The sequence below is a fragment of the Lissotriton helveticus genome, chromosome 4_1 (assembly GCF_964261635.1).
Source record: "Lissotriton helveticus chromosome 4_1, aLisHel1.1, whole genome shotgun sequence".
Lineage (NCBI taxonomy): Eukaryota > Metazoa > Chordata > Amphibia > Caudata > Salamandridae > Lissotriton > Lissotriton helveticus.
The window spans coordinates 1,786,280,415-1,786,306,922 of record NC_136063.1 but is presented as its reverse complement, the minus strand read 5'-3'; the positions used below and the strand labels follow the sequence as shown (position 1 = coordinate 1,786,306,922).

Sequence of the window (26,508 nt, the reverse complement as noted above, 5' to 3'; positions counted from 1 at the left end):
AACCCTTGCAAGATAAGTAATATAGTAAAAGCAAAAGTGATTGGTATAGGAGGGAACAGTTCTTGTGGGTTGAATATTAAGGGGCAGATTACGACGTAGGGCGGATCACCACCTACGCGTGGCGGTGGCGATCCACCTTACATTTCCCTCCGACCGCCACCCATTTCCCCTGCCATATTAGTATGGCGGGAGAACCCCGGCGGACGGAAAGACCATCTGCCGGATTTCCGTCGGTCGATTTGTCGACCGAGCGGAAAAAGATCACAATATGGTGGCGGTGTCTGTGAGACACCGCATATCATATTATGATGAGTGCGGTAATGAGCCGTTCCATGGCAGCGTTGCCGCCATTGAAAGGCTTGCGGTCTTTGCTGTTGGGGGCTCATAGCGGGCCTCCATGGTGGGGTACCTATGGTACACCCTGCATGGTGCCTGCCACTTTGTGCATGCAAATGCACAACATGCATTTTAATCATTGCAGCGGGTGCTGCGGATTGCACCGCCCGTTGCAATGTTAAAAATGCATGATGTACCCGCCAGTGTGGCGGGCGCATCCCAATCTCCCCCACGGGACCACCGCAAATATGGCGGGCGGTCCCATTTTCCGTCAGGATGGCAGGCGGACAAAGCCCTAATGATGCCCTAAATGTGATATGTTGCATATTTTGTTAGATTGCCAAAAATCAAACAACAGCGGAGACAATGGTTACGCCCAATATTCCTGAAATATTGAATATTGACTCGTGGGCACTCTCCAGAATTCCTAACCGATATGGCCTTTTTAAGCATAGCATGTGCTAAGGGAAGATTTATTAGTGCAGCCAGTGCAATGTTTATGGAGATTTAGTAGGGATGCAGATGTATTTTATAGGATTACCTGCAGACTTTATTGGAAAAGATATTTTATATGGGTCATTTTTATGGTTTTATTGATTAAATGTATCATTATATATGTATTTGCTATTACATTTTAATGTTATGTTGTTTAAAGGCCATCAGTTTAAATAAACATATCCTTGATTGATTGATTGAGGTCTGATTTCAAGCAGTCCAAGCTGTAGTGGTGTGGGCAAACTATACCAAACAGGGTACTCTGGTTAAAGTTTTTACTTAGAGACTTACTCTACTTCTTGGAACTCAAAGTCTTGTAGGTGACAAGGTCCATAGTCAAGGAAGCAATGGTCTCTCAAAGTGGTCCCTCAAAGTTGGATACGTCACCGTCAAGCTTCTGTTGAAGCCATTGATTTTGGCACCAAAAGCTATGAGTAGGGCAAAGACAGATTTGAAAGCCACAAAGGTTGTTTTGCTGCTTGGATAGAGTATCCAACCTTGCCATGGTCTAAGTATTACCTTCAGACAAAGCACCTTTTTGGTTCTTAAAATCCATCAGTGGGGCAAGGCTGGATGCTGTAGCCGGTCTAAGTTCCACAAGGCCTAATACTTTTACCCTGAGGTCCCGCTGAACCATTTTTTTAGCGATGTAAAACACTTTGAGGAGGAGGAACCTGGTATCTTGCCCACTGAGGTTGTGCCCTGTCTGGTTAAGCCTCAGCACCTTGTCCCAGTCCCCAATCTGTAAATACATTGCTAAGTCTTACTTTTATCCAAATGCTGTTAACATTGCTTTTGGTCACTCCAGTAGCCCTCAGGGACAGCTGCAGCGTTCTACACACCATATGCCTCTCTAGACATGGTTCCACAATGACAATTTACCATTGAAAGGCCAACCATGTATACATATATTTAAACGTACATATACATGCTCCAAATTACAATGGCCTTAATGAAGATTTAAATACTCCAACTGGGTGATACCAACTTTACAGCCCACTTTTGGGGCAGAGCACATGCACTATGGTACTGACAGACAGTGTTGCAGTGCAGAGACCTAATAGTAGCAAAAAAACATAAAGAATAGGTTGCAGTAAATGGCAAAAAATTCAGGGGGACCAAGCAGAGAAGCGACTTTGCTAGAGGCTTCTAACATAATGGCAGAATGTTTGTGTGAGAAAATCTCATAAATAAATGTAGAAGTGCACCATTTCTGATTCCCGAAACAGGATTGTCCACAAATACATGCTGCCATTTGCACAGCTAATTCTCTGTAAGGTTTATAGGTAGATGTGTAAATCTTGCCAACATCCAGGAAGCTAACTTTAACACAGAGCTAACTTTTGTGACTACCAGTGGATAACCAGTCAAGATTGTGTTCATCCAATACAGGTTGCATTCAGGGCCGGACTGAGAACAGAAACCGGCCCTGGCAAACTGTTCAGCTGGCCCTCCCCTGGGGTCAGGGGGAGTGCAGTTGAGCAGTTTGCGACGGCCAGTTTCGGTCGATTTTGTTACGGGGGCCGACATTGCCGACCCCCGTAACAAAAACGGCCCCCCAGGGGCCCAAAACCGACCCCCACCCTAGCGGCCGACCGGGGAAACGCCCGGTGCCCACTATGGCCAGTCCGGCCCTGGTTGCATTGGATGGAGATTATAAAGTCAAAATATATGTGAGAGTGCAGTATTTACTCATGACCAATAGGTGTTCAAACCAAGAACAGTGTTACATACAGGATGTTCCAGTTTTAGAACATACATCACAACAAGATGAATTATTGGGTGGCACCAAAGAAGCATAACAATTTAGTATTAATTGTCGATGAGCTAGGGGATGGTTCCTTAAGACAAGGTTAAAGGCAAAGTTGTAAGGATTTTTGGAAACATTGACTTCCCTGATACTAGTAATAAAGAAATGGTAACAAAGACTACATGCTATCAGGGAGATTAATGTACAGCTACCAAGATAACACAAGTCACCCACCGAGATGTCTGTTGGCTGCTCTTTGCACACTTATCCTGAAAAATAAGCCATCTCTAAGCTTAATACATTACATTTCAATAGAAATAACAAATGTGTAGAAAATTAGTTATTTGCAGGGGAGTTAATGTGGAACCACGTTAAGCAATTCCCAAAACATTCATGGAGGCTGCTAAGGTTATTTGTGCTTTTGGACTCTGTACACTAGAACATTGCTAACCCGGCCCAATTGCGTGTGCATTGCCATGTCAAAATTGACTTACTCCAAATTGCCATATTTAACTTTCCTATAAGGCCAAAGTACATGGTTACCAATGTTTGCACAATCATAAAATGGGTATTGCATGCATTACAAACAAATAAAACACAAACACAAGTAAGGGCAGTCAGTCCAATGTAACCACCTTATGGGAATACCTGGCAGATTTATTTATTTATTCATTTATAAAGTTTTATATAGCGCGAACTTGATCCCGAAGGATATCAGAGTGCTTTACAAGCATGTACATTATGGTGTCTACTGTACGCATGCATTGTGCAGAATTGTACTACAAGGCAGCAATTAAGAGTAGCAAGGTATAGGTGGGGTGTAAATGACCACAGAGTAACACCTGGCTATTTCTTATGGAATTACAAGGTAGACACTGTGAAATGAGGAATAACCGTGTTAACAGAGAATTTCTGTGCAGTATGCTGTATAGTATTCCCTATTCTGAGGGGTTTAATGTTCATATTTAGCACATGTCGTGAGCAGGTGGTAGTTCTGTGCAGGGGCTTCTGTGTGGGATGGTATAGAGAGTGAGGGAAAGTGTGGGTAGGAGAGTTCTGACAAAGAACAGCATTGCAAAACCCCCACTTGCCAGATAAAAAGGCTGGGCAGGCTAGGTTTCAAGGCTTGAATGCTGTTACAACTGAAGCCTCATGCGATTTTTCCAGCCAAAAGTTCTGGTCCTATCTGTGAAAACCGGGTACAGGAACACCAGACTCGTCGTGACAGGGCAGAGCAGAATTCCACATAGGGAGTCTGCCCTTCTCAACTCGTAATCATGGCCTAGGAGTGTACCTTACATTTTGCATAATTCGTGCATCTAAATCCCACCATTTTCAAATGACACCCAGCAATACTCAAGTTTAATGTCCTGACACTCAGGAATTACTCAACAACAGATGATTCATCTGGATAATAAAATGATTCCTCTTCACAGAATTCTGTCTGGAAATATAAACGTGCTTTTTCCGTACCCGCTGTGTTTTGCGATGCATTGTTCACTGCTGTGATCCTATAAATCTACAGATGAAGGATGACTGGAAGCAGACTCTGTGCACTCCAGTAATATCAGAATTTCATTTTAGACATGAAATTGAAGAAACAGTGGTTATCATGTGGAAAAACACAGGACCTTTACAGTGAGTCACAAAAAACATCTCTCATCCATTCACAAAGCTGTGAGATAAGTTACTGAGTGTTAAAAAACATTCGTCAACTTCAAATCAATTTTGGCATTTGTAAAAATGTTTCCGAGCCACCAGCGTCCTAGGATCATCAGATTTAAAATATGATGTAAACAACTGAGAACAATCTTTCTTGTGCAGCCTGAAAAAAACTGTATTCATTACTGGGCTGCAGTCATATCTCAATGCTTACTTGGCTATTCTGGTGATGATTTTGTCTTCCTCCGGGCATCAAACAGATTGAAGTGTAGATTAGTTTGAGCATCTCAGTATGTGATCAGGTTTCCTCTAGTCTACAAGTACTACCTAGGATTATCAATGTTTAGTCATTAGGACTGTGTGGCTCTCAAATGGTTAGAATACTGCTCTCCTGTGACACTTACAGACATGTAATGAATATCCTGATTGATTTAAATTAGATCGTTTAAACTACAGAGGGTGACTATTAACTTGTCACTTTTATTGTGTCCTGAGATTAAGAATGTTAAATACTAAAGTTAACATAGAGGTTTCGGCTTCATTAATAAAATGTTTGAGGAAATAGGTGTAAGAAATTGGATTCTTATTTGGAATGGGTGGCTGCCCACCTCAAGGACTAATTACTTCTCTTGTCAGAGTGAACCCTAAGAAATCTTTTATAAAAAGTCCAATCCAATCTAGAAAAACTACAGCAAAACGCAATAATCAATATGACACCAAAGAGCAATATGAATTTTTGAAGTTTTAAGGAGAAATAGCACCAAGAAAATGTAAAGCACCAATGATAGTCAATGGTCAAGGTAGACCAGGCCAAAGTGCAATTTCAAGTTGACAGCGATGGAGCCCGAGTCAGACACAGCAAGTGGATTAGTCCAGATGAAAGTTTGGAAGACAAAAAGTTAGAATTTTTTTTTTTTAAGTCCCTATGTTTTGGAGGAAAAGTATTTGAAAGTTTCCAAACATTCTTCTGGTGCCCAGACACCTACAGGAGAAACACATTTATGCATGGCCGAAGTTAAGGAGTCGGGGTGATTCCTGGTACTCCCTAACCGAATGACAGTTTAAAGACAACAATCAATCTCAGAATCTCACTATCAATCTCAAAACAACAGCTGGTATCATTAAACAAATTAAAAAGAATGCCTATTGTTGCCAATTGATGTAAGGCTGGGCAGAGAGAACAATTTTTTACCCACCCAGTGGATAGCCCGTTTTAGCAAAGTTTTAGGATCACATTCCTGCTAGACAACGGAGAAACCGCGGCCCACATCCTCCTGGACCTATCAGCCGCATTCGACACGGTCTGCCACCGAACAATACGAACACGCCACTACGTCGCCGGAATCCAGGAGAAGGCCCTAGACTGGACATCCTCCTTCGTCTTCGGCAGAACACAGAGCGTCCGCCTCCCCCTCTTCCGCTCCGAAGCCACCAGGGATCATCTGCGGCGTACCCCAAGGCTCATCCCTCAGCCCAACGTTGTTCAACATCTCCATGGCACAGCTCGCCCATGTCACAAGACGGCACAACCTCAAAATCATGGCCTACACCGACGACATCCAGCTGATCCTCTCCCTCATCAAGGACCCCCACACCGCCAAAACCATCCTCCATGAAGGAATGAAGGCCGTCGCCGACTGGATGAGGAACAGCCGGCTGAACTCGGACAAGATGGAGGTCCTCATCCTTGGATCCAACCCCTCAGCCTGGGACGACTCCTGGTGGCCGACTGCACTAGGAACACCCCGAACACCCACCGACCAAGCACGCAACCTAGGGGTCATCCTCGACTCTACCCTCTCCATGACGAAGCAGGTCAACGCCGTCTCCTCCTCCTGCTTCAACACCCTCTGCATGCTTCTCAGGATCTTCAGGTGGTTCCCCACCGAAACGAGAAGGATGGTCACCCAGGCCCTCGTCAGCAGTAGACTAGACTAAGGGAACGCCCTCTATGCAGGAGCCCCGGCCAAACTCCTGAAATGGCTCCAACGCATCCAAAACGCCTCCGCGTGCCTGATCCTCGACATCCCTTGCCACAGCCACATCACACCCCACCTGAGAGACCTGCACTGGCTCCCTGTCAACAAGAGGATACCCTTCAAACTCCTAACCCACGGACACAAGGCACTCCACAACACCGTACCAGCGTACCTCAACAGCTGACTCAGCCTCTACACCTCCACCCACCAGCTCTGCTCCGCAGACCGTGCTCTCACCACCATCCCCCGCATCCAAAGAGTGACCGCCGGCGGCAGATCATTCTCCCACCTCACCGCCAAGACATGGAACACCCTTCCCCATCCGCCTACGGCAGACCGAAGACCTTCTGACCTTCAGAAGACTTCTCAAGACATGGCTCTTCGAACAGTAGCCGCATCCACGTCCCCCCCCCCCAGCACCTTGAGACCCTCACGGGTATGTAGTGCGCCATAAATTGCTTGGCAGGCTCCACAGCATGAATAATATCTTGATTCTGAGGCAAAGATGCGAGAAAGAAAGTCCTCCTCTGCCCTTTTTTACTGCTCTCCTTATTCTTTATTGGGGCCGAAGTGCTCATATTATGATAAGGAAGTCTTCACGGTCCCTGCATTTCAAGTGCTCGGGTCGTGCAGAAAAGAAAGTAAAATTAGGTCCACAAGCAATTATATGGCAAGTGAGGCTAAGATGAGGGCCTACCTAGTTCTTCACATCGATACCTGCTTCATCAATCAGTCTGAAGAGAGGAATGGTGTCTCACCCTCCTACTAAGATGTGTGACAAAGTGCCCAGGGATCTCAATGAAGCCCCAGAGGCTTCCCCTTTGCCTGTTCCTTTCCTAATATTACCTGACTGCCTGACTGATTTGGGGATGGCAATCATGCTGCCTTGTGCATCTAAAAGACAAATGTGTTAACCAGTGTACGCTTAAGCAAACAATGTAAAGTTAGTTCATTTGCCTAAAAGTCTTGTCAGCTAAATAGCACTGTATAGAGCTCTGTCTGTTTAGCAGTTTGCAACAGAGGCAACAGAGAATGCTACTTAGTTGGGATGGAAGTGGTGGCTCTTCAAAACTGGTGAGGCTGAGCCCCAATGCCCTAATGAGCAAGCAGCCACTGCCTTCCCTCAAGAATTCTTTTCTTTTATACCAGTGCTCTCTCCCACTACTATACACTACTACAGCTGCCACAACATATTTGTATCTCTATTTCTAATACAGTACATTTTCTACTGTTACCTATACCAGCACCTACTTTTACCTTTATTGTAGTACCTTTACCCCTGCCTGTACCCTAATACCTATACATGTTGCCTTTTCCAATGTACCTGTTATAAATCTCTACCTTCCTTTTACCCTGGTATACCTTCCGTTTCCTTTGCCATAGTACCACCACCATTTTACGATCCTTTAGTATCTCTATCACTACACTAGAATTCTACTCCTACCCTTAATTTGTGTCCTTAGCCCTGCTTGAATTACCACAGCACCCCGGTCTGGAACCTAGAATTTCCTATTCATCTGCCACAGCACTGTTACCCCAGCTATACACTAGTCAATCTACACTTGACTAAACCTGTGCACCTTCATCATGATCTCTCATCCAGTACATCTATGCCCACATAAACCCTAGTACCTCTTCCTTCTTACCCCACCTTGCCTTCTACCCTTTTCCCAATACGCTTAAAAATATATTTTTTTTATCACATATCCTCATCTTTTTTGTTAAATCTCCTAAAATGTTTTGAGGAAAAGTGTTTTCCTCATTATGGAAATTCACTAAAATTGAGTTTTACCAGCCTGGGGTCATCAGGCTGGTGTTTTCATTTTTTTTTGCCTTACATAAATAAGGTAGCTCTACAAGATTAATTATCAATGCTACTCAAAATACCAATACATTATTAACAGAGTTGAGCAGCAGACAGAAAGCATAAGCTCAGAATTGAACGCTAATATACCCGCAGCTCATTAATATCCTTTGAAAGTGTATATAATCTGACTTGGGATGTGAACAGAGCCACATTATGGAAGTTGATAGAAGACACTAAGGTGAAGGGAAATAATTCAATGCAACCCTGCCTTGCCCCCAATCTGCAGCTACATCAAGCGTGTCCCAGAAAAGCAAATTAGAGGTTGAAAGGGGCTTAAGTGATGCCACCCCTGCTACCTTCTTAGTTTGGAAATCTGTTCTGTCAGATGTTATTTCCATCTGGGCAGTGATTGACTTTGGATTTATATAATGTTTTCTTTCTTTTAAACTTCTTTGAAGTTGCTGTGATCATTTTCCTTTCCTAGTAGTCAGAGTTTAAAAAAAAAACATTGGTAGTGCCGTGAGACTATGTGCTGTAGGACCCTTGCAGTCTAGGCGGTCTTAACAAGGAATTACGAACCTTGCTCGGAGGTGTTATGGTGTAGTTATTAACCGTTATAATGTGATGAGAGGGCAGTGTGTGATTGTATGCTGAGGAATAAAAAAGTGCTATCCAGAGCTCTGGGTTTGGCAACTCCTTTGCCTGCTCCCGGGGGTGGGGAGGACCCTACAACTGGAGATAAGGATGGCCTTTGTGCCCCGAAGAAACAAGACAGCTCTCCCTGTGAGTTTGCAATGTTACAGCACACTGCTCATACATGCCACAGGCACTCAAGTTGATTAGAACCAATTCGATGTTGACGTGTGTGGAGTCAGTGCTCTGCTCCAGCACATATGGTACTCAAAGAAGTTGAAGACCCAGCAGAGAAACACATTCGGAAAGCTCACCAAAAAACCCTGGTAAGGCCAAAAGAAGGCATATTGCACCACATCATAAGACAGAGTCATCACCAATACCAGCAAAATACTAAAAGCAGCCACAATCAGGTACAATGCAGAAAGCTAAAGACAGTGCCGAACAAACACAAGAGACAAAACCGTCACTTACCATCAAGAAAGATGGCGCCTTACGATCTCTGATCGGGTTTGGCACCCATGTACAAGCACACGGCTAGTGCTTGCAGAAGGTACCATCCCAAAAGAACAACTGCTGTCATCTGAACGGCATATGCTCTTTGAAACCACCATCGCCATTCAACACCACTAAGAAGTAGAATATTGGTGCCAGTTAGACTACATGGATTGAGAACTTCAATTACTTCATAGATGCCCTAGGACAAGTAGCTGATAAGAAAATCATTCAATATTTAAAAAACATTGTCAGCGATGGAGTGAAAGAAATGCTGAAGAAAGTCTTGCAGACTGATGCAATGTCATACCATCAGTTAAAAAAAAGCACTGGGAGCCAAGTTCAATCCGATGCCGAATGTCGACTATGAAAGGTAAATTTTCAATCAAGCGAGTCAAGAAGCTGATAAAGCGATGGATGAGTTTATTGAAAGACTTAATGTGCTCATCAAACACTGCCAGTTTAGTGAATGTAATGATCAAGAAGCCACATGTCTCCGATGGTTGTCTTTCAGACTCCTTCCAAAGACACATGTTGAGAGAGACGCTCAGCTTAGAGAAAGTACTAATGGCTACAAGAGCCAGAGAAAGAGCAGATCGACAAGCTACTGATATGGAAGCTGGAACAGCAAAAAATGAATCCGGGTTGCTCATGAAAATAAAGCATAAGCACAGGGTAGATGCATGCAAGTAGACGCCTCAAAGAATAATAAACATTGTTTTCGATGTGGGTTTTCATTTCCCGATTAAGACAAATGTCCAGCCATAGGATCAACATACAAAGGTTGCAGTAAAGAAAACCACCTAATAATGGTTAGAAAGGTGAAAGAGAACCTAACTACATCACAGCGAGAAGAGAAAATGGGCGCCAAAAGGTTCCAGAAGCTTTCTCACCACACCCACAAAGCCAACAAGCATTGGCATAGCCAATAGGTCTCGCTTTTGGGACCTTATAAGTGTTCAGTTATCCAGCATATTATGCTTGGTGCAACAACATCAACTGTTGCATGGCTAAACACTTATAAGGTCCCAAAAGCGAGACCTATTGGCTATGCCAATGCTTGTTCTCTGAGTGACTCCAATACGCGTCGCCTGATTAGGTGTGGGATGAAAGGCTGGGGAGGGGGCTGTTTTGTTTGCTTCCTACCCCTGCCTTTCCCTCCTCCCGCCTACAGCGGGGTATAAAGACCCAGAGGCTAAGGAGGTTTGTGGTGATACATTGAACAGAGACTCATGTTTTTTTTTTTTTAAACACATTTTATTTGTCTGAACACGCAAAGAATGCATAGCCCCGACACCCGGAGTCTGTTGCACACATTAATTACTCAAGATTAGCATCATCAGACTTTTACGAAATACCCAAACACCCCCCTCCAACTCCCCCCTCCCAATGCGCCCCTGCCAATGCACAGTTTACTAAGGAATATCTCAACCAAGAGCATGCTAAACCCACAGAGCCACCTCCCGTGCAACACCAAACATCCATCACTCAGATTGTCGGGAAGACAGACCTCTCAGGTGGGGGGTCCAAGTCCAGCCCCCGGTAGTCGGCCCAAATCTTAAAATGCTTACGGGGGCACCCCCTGGCTTTAAATACAGGCTGCTCAAGTCCCATACAATAGTCCGCGCCGTTCCTCCAGGCGGCCAGCGGCGGGGCACTGGGCGCCTTCCAAGCTTTGGCAATGTCTCGTTTGGCCAACATCAAGCCCAGGAATAACAAGTGGCTCTTATATCTATTGCCCCTATCCCCTCCATGATATGCAGCAGAGCCAATTCCGGGTCACGAGGGAGCTCCCAAGCTAATACCTCCGATAGGCTTCTAAACACCCCATCCCAGAATCTATGTAGTACTGTGCACTCCCAGACAGTGTGTAAGAGTGTGCCCACTTCTGACCCGCACCTGAGACATTCTGGGGAATCGACCATGCCCGCCCTCCATAAGCGCTCTCGTGTGAAATAAGTGCAATGTAAACACTTAAATTGTATCAGTCACAGGCGCGTGGATATTGCTGCCTCTCTAGGACTCGCCAGGGCCTCCGATCAATCTTCTTCCTCTAGGCTCCCCACATCCCCCTCCCACGCAGACTTGAGTCTTTGCAAATCAGATGAACAGTGGTGGACCAGTGTCTGATATATGCGGGAGATCTTCTTATCTGGCAACTCTCCCATAAAGAGCTTGGCTTCTAGCGGACTAAACTCGGAGAGTTGCTCAAGGTCCGCTAGGTGTGGAGTCAGTGCATGGCGAAATCGGAGGTATTTAAAGAACTGGGAGCGGGGCATCCTGAACTCATCATGCAGGTTCTGAAAGGACTTCAGGGAGCAGACTGACATCACATCTCCCAAGGTGGAGATACCTATCGCATCCCATCCCCGGAATCCCAGCAGCGCTGCCAGGTGGGGCAGGCGACGAGACTCATGCGTTTTAAAGAGTATATTGGGATGCACTGGGGGTCTGTGTTGGTCTCATGAGGTCTGTGGTGATGCACTAGACAGAGGCAAATGAGGTCTGATGTGGTGCATTGAAAACAGGCTCCGGAGGTATGTGATGGTGCAATGTAGTATTAATAGCGAATCAGTGGGGTTCCTCAGGTATGTAGTGACACGCTGGACGGTGGTGGGTCTGTGGAATGTGTGGTGTACCCCAGAAGACGAGGTGAGAGTGAGGCTCAGAGGGTTTGTGGTAGTACACCGGGCAAAACTTATGAGCCTTTTATGACACATGGGGGCTCTGGAGTCTGGGGCCAGGGGTCTGTGGAGAGCGCACATCCACCCTCCCTAAATGTGTGTTCCTCCGGCGGACATTTAACCATTCTGCACACAGAGCGGCAGTGGATACGCAGTGTGTATATTTACTGGTGCCATGCGACATATCCGTCCGCGTTAACCCCTTTCCCAGGCCCTGTTTCCATCTCTATCCTTCCGGCGAAACCCTTCGCAGGCAAACAACAGAACTGTTGTATCTTGCAGAACGAAGAACCACCTTAAACTAACAAATTTTGACTTTAAAATGCAGACAGAGTCCTGTGAACCTCTGACCGGGAAAACTTGGAAGTCTGTTAGATTTGTCTGGGTGACTCTAGGCACATGGGTTACTTTATAATGAGTTTTTAAGGTGAGGTGGGAGTCTCAGGCCTCCCCACAGCAGGTCGAGCTTCCACCCCTGCCCATCGATGCCAACAAAACCAGCTTAGACGAGCGTTTGGTGCGTCATGACCATTCAATGACTGGCCTCGACGGAGAGATCGCCCCTGGCAAATTTCAGGCCACGTGTATCAGAGCTTTGACAAGAGGGGAGGTGCCGCTTTCTCACTTCCCTTGATTATCCGAGGTCATTGTACAATTATACGGACCTCAGTACATGTCAATTGACCAATGGGTGATTTAAAAAGGGGTTCTTAAGTGAATATGCTAACACATTGGACCACCTCTGGGGAACAACTTAACAAATGAAACAGAAATGATAACATTTCAAATGTGATCCTTCAAAACACGGCTTTGTCTGCAAGCTACTGGACACGAGCAAAACAAGGGAAAGTACAAAGGGAGTGGTGCGCGCGCGGCCGTCACGAAAGTGAAAGCGATCGCGATCAAGCGCGCGGTGAGCGATGCGCTTAATGAGCATGAGGAATGCCATGGCGCCTCTCCTCATAAGCGCGCACCTGCGCACATGTACTGCAAGCTGTAGCATTTTTTGAAGCGCCCTTACTTAAAGTCTCGCCAGTCCAGCGCAAGCGCTGGGTCAGGCGAGACCTAAAAAGAATCATCAGTTACAACAAGTAAAAAACAGACAAAGTCGATCATTGTCAAGTTCTTCTTACAGAGGGTCATCAACGTCATTATCCAGTGCCAGTGAAGAAGATGGATGTGAAATGATGGCATAGTTAAACAAACCGAGAAGATTTACTTACTTATATGCCAACAGTTTTACATTCTCGTACGCGGTGTTGAGAACATTCCCCCTGAAGAAGAGTCATTGGCTCGAAATGCATCGGGGACAGATGTCTCAGCGTACTGCCATATTGATGAACAATTGAACAATTTGGATGTCTTATTTTGTACCTACTATTGGATATTTTATCATATGATGAAACTTGATTTGATCAACATTCAAATAAAGATGACATCATTCTAAATAACTTTACTGATTGGATCTTAAAAATCTAATTACTTATTTGGTGATTCATCGCCTCCAGGTGTGCTGTTGAATTTACCCTTACACGGAGTAAGGTCTTTCAGACATAGTTAAACGTCCGACAGGCAAGTGTAAATTCAGTTGCTTGCGAAGAAGAACAAAGCACAAAGGAGAACCACCACACGAAACAATAGGAATTCATTTGGACATTGTCCCAAGATTACAACAAAGGTCAAAGGTGTGCTCAACAGCCTATCTCCTGTGCCATATTTTAACCTGTCAAACACGAAAGTATGCATGTGGGCTGCTTCTAAACCATTTTAGAGTCACAGATCATCCATGACAACAGTGAAACACAAATCAGTATCAGTGCGAGCGCCAATTCAAGTTCTTCAAGGAGCCTGATCCAGTGCAAGCCTGCTCAGTTTTGACACCGCTGCTGATATGGGACTGGTATCTCTTAATTACAACCTCAACACTCAATTTGAAGTTGTGACTTAGTTTTAGTGGTTATTTCATGGCCTAGGATGGCTTAAAACAATGAAAGTGTGACTTTGCATCAATGAGGACAAGCGCCCTGTTGCCCAGCAGCATCGTTGAGTCGCTTTCCATTTGCAAGAAGCTATTGAGAAAGAACTAGATAAGATGTTGAAGCATGACATCATCAAGCGATTCACCAGTCCTGACAAAAAAAGACAGTGGAAGTGCAGTGCGCATCTGTGTTGATATGCACCAGGCCAACAAAGCACTTCAGAGAGAAAGACATCTTGGTCTACACATAGTGGAGATGATCATACAACTGAACATTGCCAAAGTCTTCTCCCCTCTTGACTTGAACAAGGTATACCAGCAACGCAAGTTGGAAGAGAAGAGAGGAGAACTGCAGGTACACAACTTTTTTTGACTAATGTTTGTTGGTTCAGATACAAAAGGTTTAGTTTTGGTGTGTCGTCAGCTACAGAAATATTTCAGGGTGTTATATGACAAATAATTCAACCTGGCATGCATGCTTTTAATTACAGTGATGACATACTTGTATTTGGGAGTAAGAATATGTTGGGAGGAACCCTTTGTGGAAAAAGGGAATGGGTTTATCTGTCAGCAAAAATCAAAATTTCCCTTTTCCTTCTTTTTATAAGACTAGCGTCTTAAGAAGATCTTAGGTCAAAGAACTATTCTGAGCGGGGCTTAGAGTTTCAATCAGATTAACACATTTACATATCATACAATTTTACTAATTTTACAAATAATGATCAACAGGATGCAATAAGGGCAGAGGGAACAAAGAAATGAATTCTATATTTTTATTTGTAAAGCTTTTCTAGTTGTATTGATAAAAACATCATTTTAATCATAAAAACGATAACATCTTAAAACAATTCATACACAAAAATTCATACAAAGAAAAAATATGTCGACGCGGCGTTTCGGTGAAAAGAGATCGTCACCTTCTTCAGGACACTTTTCTCATTTAAAAACAGTCTGAATAAGACAAAATTTAAAACACTTATTACAAAAACTGCCATATTGCACTCATAGCCTTATGCACATACATTTTTTGCCAGGAGAGGACCCCTGAATCTTTATTAAAAAATCTTATTTATTTCGTACATGTTATCCATAGTTTGAGTTTTTATTGTATATTGTCTGCCCCACCTCGTGTTCTACCATCATAATAGCAAAAAGGATTAAATAGATGACATTTGGTGCAAGAAAAACATTCTCATTTGCTTTAAAGCATAAATTATTTTTTGTTTCTAATGCTTTTAACAAATCTAAACATTTCCTAATGGCAAAACTACATTGTATACAGTGTGCATGTCACAACATACATTATTTGTTAATCTGAAAACTCTTATTTTTTTCCCCTTGGTTTATATTACTCCCAGGATAGAGAGCTATATGTCCTGAGGATCTTCTTAAAAAAACCTACCTATATTGGTTACTGGCTACCAGCTTTATTCAATTGGCTGTGTAGACATATTTATGCAGTTGGTTCAATATGTTCTGTAATGGGAAAGGAATGGGTTATAACATGCGCGAATCATTTTAGGATTTTGTTATTATTATATGCAACTAAGATCTCTGTTGGTACCTAGAGTCTGAATTTATTTGCTTATCTCCTCTCATTTAGGAACTTTCTCATTTCTGTTGTTCCGTGTTTCCCTCCTTACAGTTTTCCTTGGCCACAATTACAATTGCTGTTGGAATAAGAAACCATAGAGTTTTATAGAATCTTATTGGCATTCTGATTTGGGCTGCCACTGTGCTTATCAAAAGGCTTACCATAAACTTTGTTTTTGTGCTTACACAGGCAGGTTATTATCTGTGTAGTCAGTTAGGGACAAAACTATTAGACAATCCAGAAATAGAGATCTTTAATTATTCTTAAATTACAATAAATATATTGTCCCCTCTTCAGATTTAAGTGAGTTGCTCCACAAAGAACCTAAGAATTTGCCAAGTGGATGAGGTTTTTTCAAAAGACCAGAGTTTTTTATTCCAAGATAAGGGAATGAAGTTTGTGACAAAGAGAGGGTCTGATTAAATGAAGTCCAACAATAAAACAGGCCAACATAATTTGTTTATTCCTTGTAGTTTAATCAAAGAACAGACGGCCGTCCTGAATATATACCTCCTCATAATAATGAGGTAAGATCTTAAAAATTACGCGTATTAAACCTAAATACCTAGACTAATAACCCGCAAGCAATAACAATAACTGCTTTCAAGCAAATGTGTTTGGTTAATAGATTTCACAGCGCATCAATTGACGGAAGGGGCACTCTGTGAAAAATCCTAATCTTAAATACAGGTACTTACTATTTTTTGAAACCAGTTAAGAATAACGGTGCAATAACTCATAGATAGTGGGATTGCGACACAAATGTTGGGGTTTGATTTATTCCTAACAGTTGGCGATAATCCACATCAACCTACCAGGAGGGAAAAGTGATAATAACCTGCTTGTGTAAGCACAAAAACAAAGTTTATGGTAAGCCTTTTGATAAGCACAGTGGCAGCCCAAATCAGAATGCCAATAAGATTCTATAAAACTCTATGGTTTCTTATTCCAACAGCAATTGTAATAGTGGCCAAGGAAAACTGTAAGGAGGGAAACACGGAACAACAGAAATAAGAAAGTTCCTAAACAAGAGGAGATAAGCAAATAAATTCAGACTTTAGGTACCAACAGAGATCTTAGTTGCATATAATAATAACAAAATCCTAAAATGATTCACGCATGTTATAACCCATTCCTTTCCCATTACAGAACATATTGAACCAACTGCATAAATCTGTCTACACAGCTAATTGAATACAGCTGGTAGCGAGTAACCAATATAGGTAGGTTGTTTTAACAAGATTCTCAGGACATATAGCTCTCTATCCTGGGAGTAATATAAACCAAGGGGAAAAAAATAAGAGTTTTCAGATTAACAAATAATGTATGTTGTGACATGCACACTGTATACAATGTAGTTTTGCCATTAGGAAATGTTTAGATTTGTTAAAAGCATTAGAAACAAAAAATAATGTATACTTTAAAGCAAATAAGAATGTTTTTCTTGAACCAAATGTCATCTATTTAATCCTTTTTGCTAAAATGATGGTAGAACACGAGGTGGGGCAGACAATACACAATAAAAACTCAAACTATGGATAACATATACAAAATAAATAAGATTGTTTAATAAAGATTCAGGGGTCCTCTCCTGGCAAAAAATGTATGTGCATAAGGCTATGAGTGCAATATGACAGTTTTTGTAATAAGTGTTTTAAATTTTGTCTTATTCAGACTGTTTTTAAATGAAAAAAGTGTCCTGAAGAAGGTGACGATCTCTTTTCACCGAAACGCCGCGTCAACATATTTTTTCTTTTTATGAATTTTTGTGTATGAATTGTTTTAAGATGTTATCGTTTTTATGATTAAAATGATGTTTTTATCAATACAACTAGAAAAGCTTTACAAATAAAAATATAGAATTCATTTCTTTGTTCCCTCTGCCCTTATTGCATCCTGTTGATCATTATTTGTAAATTTAGTAAAATTGTATGATATGTAAATGTGTTAATCTGATTGAAGCTCTAAGCCCCGCTCAGAATAGTTCTGTGACCTAAGATCTTCTTAAGACGCTAGTCTTATAAAAAGAAGGAAAAGGGAAATTTTGATTTTTGCTGATACTTGTATTTGGGGCAACAAAAAAGGAGCAAGACAAGGCTCTTATGCAAATGTCAATAAACAAAAGAAGAGTGTCCAATGCTTTAGATTATGCACGACCACAAGAAGGAGCAAACAAACGGCTTCACTTAAGACGTTTTTTAGAAAGCCCTCACTCACCACCTAGTGATGACATGCTTCATCATCGGGCCCCACCAAAGAGACCGAATGTCTCTTTGGTGTGCTGAAACGCCAGATTTACTGCGGAGCGGGTTGGTGAGTTCAGGTAGTGTTGTGCAAAGGAAAAGTAACTAGTGAGTGGTGAGTGGTTAAAAAACAGTCCGTAGTGTATCAAAATAACTTTATTTAGATGATCACTAAGGAAGGATTTAAAATTATGTGTTGGAAAATATGTCCACAATTAGTTGAGTGGTAGTTTCCTAAATATCAGTCGACATGTTTCAGCCACAAAACGGTGTAATTTTACCTGGCATTCATCAGGACTTTATGTGTGCTAAACCCTGGTGGAATTGACGCGCTAAGGCCCACCCTTACCTAGGGGCGTGAAAGTGAAAATTAACAAAAAAGTGAAAAAAGTGCAAAAAATTAGGAAGAGAAGAATGTCTTCCTAATTACTCCTGGTTTAGGAGGCTTCCAGCTTAAGGGTTTCGGCACCTGTAAATGGAAATGAAAAGGACATACAGAAGAAAAGACAAAACATACATTCAGTGAGGATGCTGAACACTGTACATCGCTAGTGCTCCAGAACGTGGTTTGAGAGACAATCGTGGTGAGAATAACGGTATAGTTATCACCACCGTAGTCCCTGGGCTTCTAGATGCTAAACAGTGGGTAGTGTTGTGTACTATTCGTGCTATGCAAAGGTATGGTTGGTTAAAAGGAAGGTATTTAACCTTACAGCTATCAAATTAAAATGCAGGCACGATCGTGCTAACAGGATAAAAATGTATATCTCACTTTCGTGGTGTTAGAATTCGCACCATGGGTCTCAGGAGGGGGGTGGGAACGTAGTTGGCACACCCTGCGGTTTTTCAAAACAAAGGAAATGACCGTACAGTCAGTCGTATAGCGTTTAGAGAAATACTTAGCTCGGTAATGAAATCGTGAACAGATTTCGCTTCTACTCACTCCCTCGACGCTCGGCACCCGCTGTGTACCTGCATCTACCCTCGACCGGACCCCGAAGATGTGGGCGCGGGGCCAGGAGAGCGTTAAATGGAAAGTTTCGGAATGATCGGCTTCCGGGTGGGCGTGGCCGCATTCTATCGGTACCCACGTGTGGGCCAATCAGGGAGAGCCTTCGTCATCTGACGTGTCAGTCACATGGTCAGGAAGTAACCTGATGCGTGAATGTTGTCTGTTGTTATGGTGATCCATGGCTTTGGAACCGGAGCGGTCACTGACTTCAACGAATTAGGGGCTTGGTCAGAAGCTCGAATCAGAGGCCTGTCATTGCGGAGCCCGGGAGCTTATGTCGCACGCAGTCAGTAAGCGACAAAAGACAAAAAACAAAAAACAAAAAATACCAGTTCAGCGTTCAAAGAAAGCGCAATAATCTATAGGATCTAATTATATTGGCAGCACAAGAAGTTGATTGGTGTGCCAGGAACTGGTGTTAGGCTTATCGTCTTAAGGGGCAAGGTTGTGTGCTTACTTGTGTACTGATAGCCAATGGGCCCTCGTGACAATGGGTCTCACATGGCAAGGAAAAGGACAAAGGGAGGGGGGGACAGAGTGAGGCTCAATGTGCTAAATTGTTCAGCAATTACCTGCCTGTCTGACACAGGTCTAGTTGTATTCATTTGATCACAGAGTTCCATGGAATATCATCATTTAATCCAAGTAGGTGGGTCCCAAGCCTATACACCCACTGCTGTTCTTTTTCAAAAAGGCAGTGATTGATGTTATTGCCACTACTCATATGTTCAATAATTGTCCATTGCATGTCGTTTGTTGTATGGTTGAGTTTGAGAAAGTGTCTGCTCATTTTAGTTGTGGCTTTCTTACATCTGATGTTTGATCGGTGTTCACAGATTCTCTGTTTTACCCTTCTACTTGTCATGCCCACATAGCGCAATTTGCAGGGACACGTGATAAGATAGATCACGTTTTCGGTGTTGCAATTGGTATGATCTTTTTGTGTCCACGTTTTGCCAGGCTCAAGTTCTAACGTTTTTGAGTGTACCGTTAGGTGGCAGACGCTACAATTAGAGCATGGGTAATGGCCGACCACTTTTGGTAGGCCCCAGATGTCCGTGACTGATCTTGGAGTCACTGTGGTTTTTTGTTTTGGCCGTGTGTGGACCAGGGCATCCTTCAGACTATGTCCTTTCTTAAAGGAGAAAAGGGGTTTCTCCCAAGTTTTGTTTATACTGGACAATATTATCCAGTTCTTGTTTATTGATTCTTATGCAAGTGTGCCAGTTACTTGCTGATGTAGGTCTCACTCTAAATATAGCAAAGTGTGAGTTTCACAAGACAAAACTCAAATAATTTTGAGCAACTATACTCTGATGGGAGAATGACTCATGATCCAGATAAAGTGCAAGCACTATCAGCTACCTGCCCCCTACAAGATGTCACCATGCTGCGATCCTTCTTATGTATTGCCAGTTATTGCTCAAGGTACATTCATGACTTAACTACTGTGAGTGCTCCATTGAGAGACTTGACAAAATGAGATGTCCCTTTCCAGTGGTCTGCAAAATGTGATCAAAGCTTTAAAAGAATAAAACAAGGGATCGAAAATGCAACAGAGATGGCCTATTTTGACCCAAAGTTGCACACTGAGATCACAGTCTATGCGAGCCCGGTAGGGATGGGGGCAATCCTTGATCAACATAATGGTCATCCGAATGCTCAGAGATAAATGAAGTATGTGCCAATTGTCAGTCGTAGAAGGAAAGTCTGGCTGTAGTGGGGCCTGTGAACATTGTCATGCGTTTCTATATGTAAAGCGGTTCACTATCATTACAGATCACCAAGCACTGCTCACTATTTTTGGAAACCCAAAGGCCAAGATGCCCTTTCGCATTGGGAGATGGGGATTGTGACTGCAAGAGTACAATTAAGCGGGTAAAGATCAGAAACCTGCTGATTACTTTTTTCACGAGTACCGTTTGTATGGCTCAGTTCGACATTCAAAATGGCTGAAGAGTACATTAACTTCTTTGTAAGGTCCAGCAGGCATGCAACCCTATCCATTGAACAGACCATTGCTGCTACTAATGCTGATAAGAACATGCTTAACCTCAAAGACATCATTTCAACTCAATCGTGGAAGAAGCATGCTCGAACTTTTGATGATGAAGTTGAATTCTAAGAATTCTAAAATGTACAGGATGCACTGCCTGTTACCAAGGAAGGTGTTGTATTGAGAGACTCAAAAATCAGCCTACCTGAGAGCCTAAAACAGCAAGTTACTGAACTAGCTCATGAAGGGCATTGTGCCATTGGAGTCACCAAAAGAGCCCTAAAAGGCTTTGTGTGGTTCCCGCACCTAGATGAGTGAGAGGCGAGGGAAGTAAAACAGTGTCCTCTGTGCAACTGCCTGCCTCCCAAAGTGATGCAGCACTCTTTGGCAATGTCTGACCTCCCTGCACATTCATGGGAAATAATAGCAGTTGATTGCTTTTGACTTTACAAAACAGACATCATCTCATGGTAATCTTTGCTGTGTATACACATTTTCCTTTGGTATAGGAGTTATTGTCAACTGCCCATGCTGAGGTCATTAAGCGGCTGATTACAGTTTTGTAGCAAAGGGTATCCCCAAAGTCCTCAAATCTGAAAATGGTCCACGGTTTAATAGCAAACAATTCGAGGAATTTCTAGTCAGACTAAATGTAAAGCATCAAAAGAACACAATTCTGTGACCTCAAGCTAATGGTGTGGGGAAGGATATATGGGTACTCTCGAGTAGGTAATTAAACGAGCGTCAATGGAGGGAATCAGGTAAACCCAGGCCATGTGTTAAGCCCTCCATGCCTATTGTTCAACTCCTCACTTCACAACTCGCGAGAATCCTGTCACCTTGCTATTTAGGAGAGCCATCAGAACTAAACTACAACGGTGGACAGTAGACCGATCCTTAAAAGCGGATATAGTTTGCATTATGGAAACTTCTCTGAAAGTGCCAGATGAAAACATATGCTGATCGTCGTGGACGTGCTCAGTCCTGGTCAAGCAGAAAAGAATGTGAAAACAGACACTCTGTTTGAGGTCGATTCTTTGAGGGTTAGGAGGTGCAAAGGACAAATGGTGATGGGCAGCGTCCCGTTAAGTCCATCACACAGGAATTGTCAGCCTTTAAGCACCTAGCTCGAAGATCGTCAGTTCCTGCAATCATGAATGAGGCGACCCGGACTGACAGTCCAGATCAAGCATCAGAACCTGTGCCATTGGTGCACAACCATAATGCTTCTTACCATCTCATACCACTCGACTTTGGCCGACTAGCACGAGCACCTCGATGCTTTATTGAAGAGATATGATGTGACTATTTAACAAGGGGGTAGATGTAGTGACATGAGACTATGGGGCATATTTTCAAGCCCCTTGCGCCACCGAAGCATCACTTTTTTTTGACGCTCTGGTGGCGCTCTATGCCTGCTTAACACAGCCTTGTAAATAAAGCCCTCTGCAACGCAGTTTTATGTGGGAAATGGGCATGCAATGTGGGCATTCCCAGCAACACCCATGGCTTTTTGACACTGCTCCAGATTTGCAAATATCTGTAAATCTGAGGCAGCGCCAAAAAAGAACACCTTTCAAAAGGACGAATTAATGTGGCACAATGAGGAGAATTACTTTTATTTCTCCTTGTGTTTTGCTCTTTCTATTTGTGCTGCACCATGAATGATTTGTTTTGTGCTGGAAGGTGTCCCTTCTTGCACAAACAATCATCCCTTCAATGTGGGCACCCTTGCATCATAGGTACTGTCCCGTGTAGACTACTGCAACGCCCTGTATCTAGGAACTGGGGAAAAACAAGTCGCAAAACTTCAATCAATTCAAAACGCGGCAGCCAGAGTCCTGCTAGATCTTCCTAAGCGCCATCCGACATCGCCCGACATACGGCAACTCCACTGGCTCCCTGTCAGGCTCAGAGTGCAATTTAAGGCTCTCTGTCTGGTCCATAAGTCCCTTAATGGAAGAGGGGCGGAGGACATGACAAAACTATTTCCTCGCTATGCGCCACCCCGCACATTAAGATCTAGCACCCTGGACCTGATCTGTATGCCCAGAATAAGGAGAGTCCGGTGGGGCGGCAAGTCTTTTTCTTACCTGGCAGCGAAACTGTGGAACACCATGCCCATTGCATTACGCTCTGATATGAACAGAACCAGTTTTAGGAAAGCTTTGAAAACCTGGCTTTTCTCTATGGTTTAACTAGCAACCTAGTTCATCTTCCTTCTATAGCGCCAAGACGCCTCGGCATAAGTGCGCTTAATAAATATTTCAGTCAGTTGGCGCTAATTTTTTTAGCTGCCGGCACAGTGGTGAGAGCAAGGATGCGCTATATTCTTGTTAACACGGTGCATCCCTGCGTTGTGAAAATGACATAGCTCAGCGCAGCAAAATAGCTTGTGGCACCATGCTGTGCCATTTACATGTATATATGCCCCTATGTGTGCTAGGACCCTTGAAGTTTTGGGCGGACTCGACAAGAAATTACGCAACTTGGTTGTGTGTGTTAAGGTGTGGTTTAAAATCGTTATGGCGTAATGAGAGGGCAGAGTGTGACTGTATGCTGAGAAATTTACATGTATAATTCAGAGCTCGGTATTTGGCATATTCTTTTGCATGATCCAGGGACTGGGGATGATGCTACTTCATCATCCCCAGTTAACAGCTGGGGAGAAAGGAAATAAGTAGAAAAGGTGGATCATTTGGGGTGCCTGTTAGATAAGGAGTAAAGGCAAATCAGGGATGGGAATCATGGAGCGGGATGGGAATCATGGAGCACAATGAGGAGTACTCATTATAGACTACCTATTTCCTTACATTGTGGCTAGGAAGTTTACATTGCTGTGATTTAGTCCATGGGGTTTCCTTGCTGTCTGTGGCTCACCCACAAAAAGCATAGGACAGGATTTTTGATATATCACAGTTCTATTTTTTCTGCTCCTAATGATTATATTATGTTATTTAAAAATATTCATGATACATCCCAACTACAATATTGCATTGCTCTTTCAAGCACTGCTGTTACTAGTTTCCAACTAATACTAAACAATAATCAATTTCAAATTAATGTAAGGTTGAGTTGACATGGCTGGTATTATACAAGCTGATCACACAAGTTGTCAGCAGCCAGCAATTAACTTGTTGAACTTTCTACATGATTCTTCATATAGCCTGAGCACTTCTAAATTTTCATTTGTGTGACACCTGAAACATCTACTGGTCTACTAAAGCACACTCCCGCTTTAGGACAATAGAAAAAACAATTAACCTGACATGACATAAGCAAGAGAAATAACTGATGTTGCATGACAGATAGATAAATAAGTGCTTAAGAGGCAAGAATTCTAATGCAGGACAGTTATTGAATAGATAAGCATGTCTAAATATTCACTGAGGAGAAATCGCTTCCTGGTGAACTTCCCTGGAAGGGCCTGTTCACCATTGCCTAATTACACCACAGTATGCTCTGAGTAAGGTCCCAAATGGTGCCATGGCCTTCCACCAACTTTGGCACAATTGTTCACCGGGCCGTGTGGACAGCCACCAGGCAAAAAATATGCTGCGTACATTACTCCATTCATTTGACATTGCAACAGAAATGCTAAAAAAAAGTCATGCACGCAACAGAAATGCTCAAAGTACAGCTACTTCAGAAAGTTCGTATTCATTGAAACTGCTACAAAACAAGAAAATCTCAAAAGAAGTTGTCTTGTAGATATTATCCAGTTTTTGACCAAAGGAAGGGTTAACATAGTGGTGCACAGTTCGTCCCCTAGAGATTCCAACTGGTGTTTCAATGTATTAAACATTGACTTGAAAATCAAACTGAGATCAAAATTACAGCATAATTAATTGCCAAAATATCACTTAATACCTCACAGGAAGAAGATGATTTAAAATTACATGTATAAAAATGTACTTTATGTCATTCCAAGCACCGTCAATCAATCAATCATGCCATTTGTATAGCGCACTACTCACCCGGGAGGGTCTCAAGGCGCTTGGGGGGAGGGGTATGCTACTGCTCGAACAGCCAGGTCTTGAGTTGTTTCCTGAAGGCGAGATGGTCCTGGGTCAGCCGAAGGTGGATGGGGAGGGAGTTCCAAGTCTTGGCAGCCAGGTAAGAGAAGGATCTTCCTCCGGCGGTGGCTCATCGGATGCGTGGTACGGCTGCGAGGGCGAGGCTGGTGGACCGTAGCTGGCGGGTGGGCGTGTAGAAGGTCAGGCGGTCGTTGAGGTACTTGGGGCCCAGGTTGTGGAGAGACTTGTGTGCGTGGGTGAGGAGCCGGAACGTGATCCTCTTGTCGACGGGGAGCCAGTGCAGGTTCCTCAGGTGGCTGGAGATGTGGCTGCGTCGGGGGACATCCAGGATGAGTCGGGCGGAGGCGTTCTGGATGCGCTGGAGTCTTTTCTGTAGCTTGGCTGTGGTTCCGGCATAGAGGGCATTTCCGTCTGCTACACCGAACGTGATAACACCTATCTGTCTTCTTATCGGATCCAGGAAACTACCAGTGAGAGAACTTGGATGATATTTAGATCATGCTTACAGAAGGCATCCCATAAGGAATGATTGGCTTCCAACCCACACATTTAGTGAAGAATGCAGACCCTCAGCATCTTAACTCAGCTATGGTGTCATTCCAGTTCTGTTGCAGTCTCAGAGAGAATGGGCGAAAAGCTATTCCAGGGATACTGAGGAATGTGAGTAGAATGTTGCTGCACTGCCTCGGGATTACAAGTACATATTTATTATTTCTATTGCCCTTTATTGTTTTGGTAACATAAAGTGCCCAGAAGTTGTCATTAGATGAACACAGTGCTTTATAAAAACCCAAATAAATCAATTACCAAGGTTGATCAGTGTGGTCTAGCCAACCTCTTTGAAGCTCTATGTTTCATTGTGTGGCTTTTTCTCATAGTTAATTTGGGGATGCAATTTATATGGTTAATTGTCATACTGAGACTCCCTCCTTCTTTCATTGTAATCAGTAACTTTTGTTGTTCATGCTTTCTCTGGTAGGTGGGCCTAGGGAGGGTTTCCATTCAGGCATTTACCTGGTAGCCAGTACCAAGAAATTGACTGCCTTACAGGTATGAAGTGAGACTAAATGTTGCTTGCCAAGGGGAAGTCTATAATTTATGGTGGAGGGTTTGCAATTTTCTCTGCAGCCTGATGGTTTTGTTTTCCCATATTCCATGAAAACCACCACTGATTTTAATGATAAATAGAGTTATTTGTTTTCGGCCAAAGAGGAGATTTTTCCACCTTTCATGTGTTTTTTATTTCCCTAAACAACATAGTATATTTCAAAGGCACCTTTTGCCTATACGACAATGGATTATAAACATATATAGGACCCAATGTGTATATTATTAGGGTAAAAAAGATAAACTATAACATTAAAATTATAAGGCAGTGTTAGAGATAGTGTTCGACATTTCCACACAAAGTTATCTATTAATCTAAACACAGTGCTTAATTTGAGCCAGTGGTTTTGGGTGCTTGGCTCTGGTACTTATGACAGTGCACCTGTTCACTGACCTCTATGTACATCCCCCCTCCCCCGAGTAAGTCACGATTGCTCGATCCCAACTACAGCTGAGAGTCTAGTGCAGAAGGGGTGCTTGCCCCAGCTGAGCAGGATCCATACAAGGTCGGGTTTGGGGACATCAAGGGTAAATGGTCTCAACTACAATGGTTGGGCCCAATAAGCCCTGCGTGCCCCATGGCCACGCCAGGTTAGCAGTTCGGTCTGGACTGTTCCCGTGAGGCTCAGGGTAAAGTCTGATCTGCATACATCTGGGCCGAAACTGGGGTGGCATGGTGAGCAAAAGAACGATGGATTTC

The 26,508-nt window shown here is 43.2% G+C and overlaps 1 protein-coding gene across 2 annotated transcripts in view; it reads right to left on the bottom strand.

Annotated features, from left to right (window-relative positions):
• Nucleotides 1–26,508, bottom strand: part of DIAPH2 (diaphanous related formin 2) — a 4,230,744-nt gene that overhangs the window by 3,814,794 nt on the left and 389,442 nt on the right. The window lies entirely within an intron of this gene.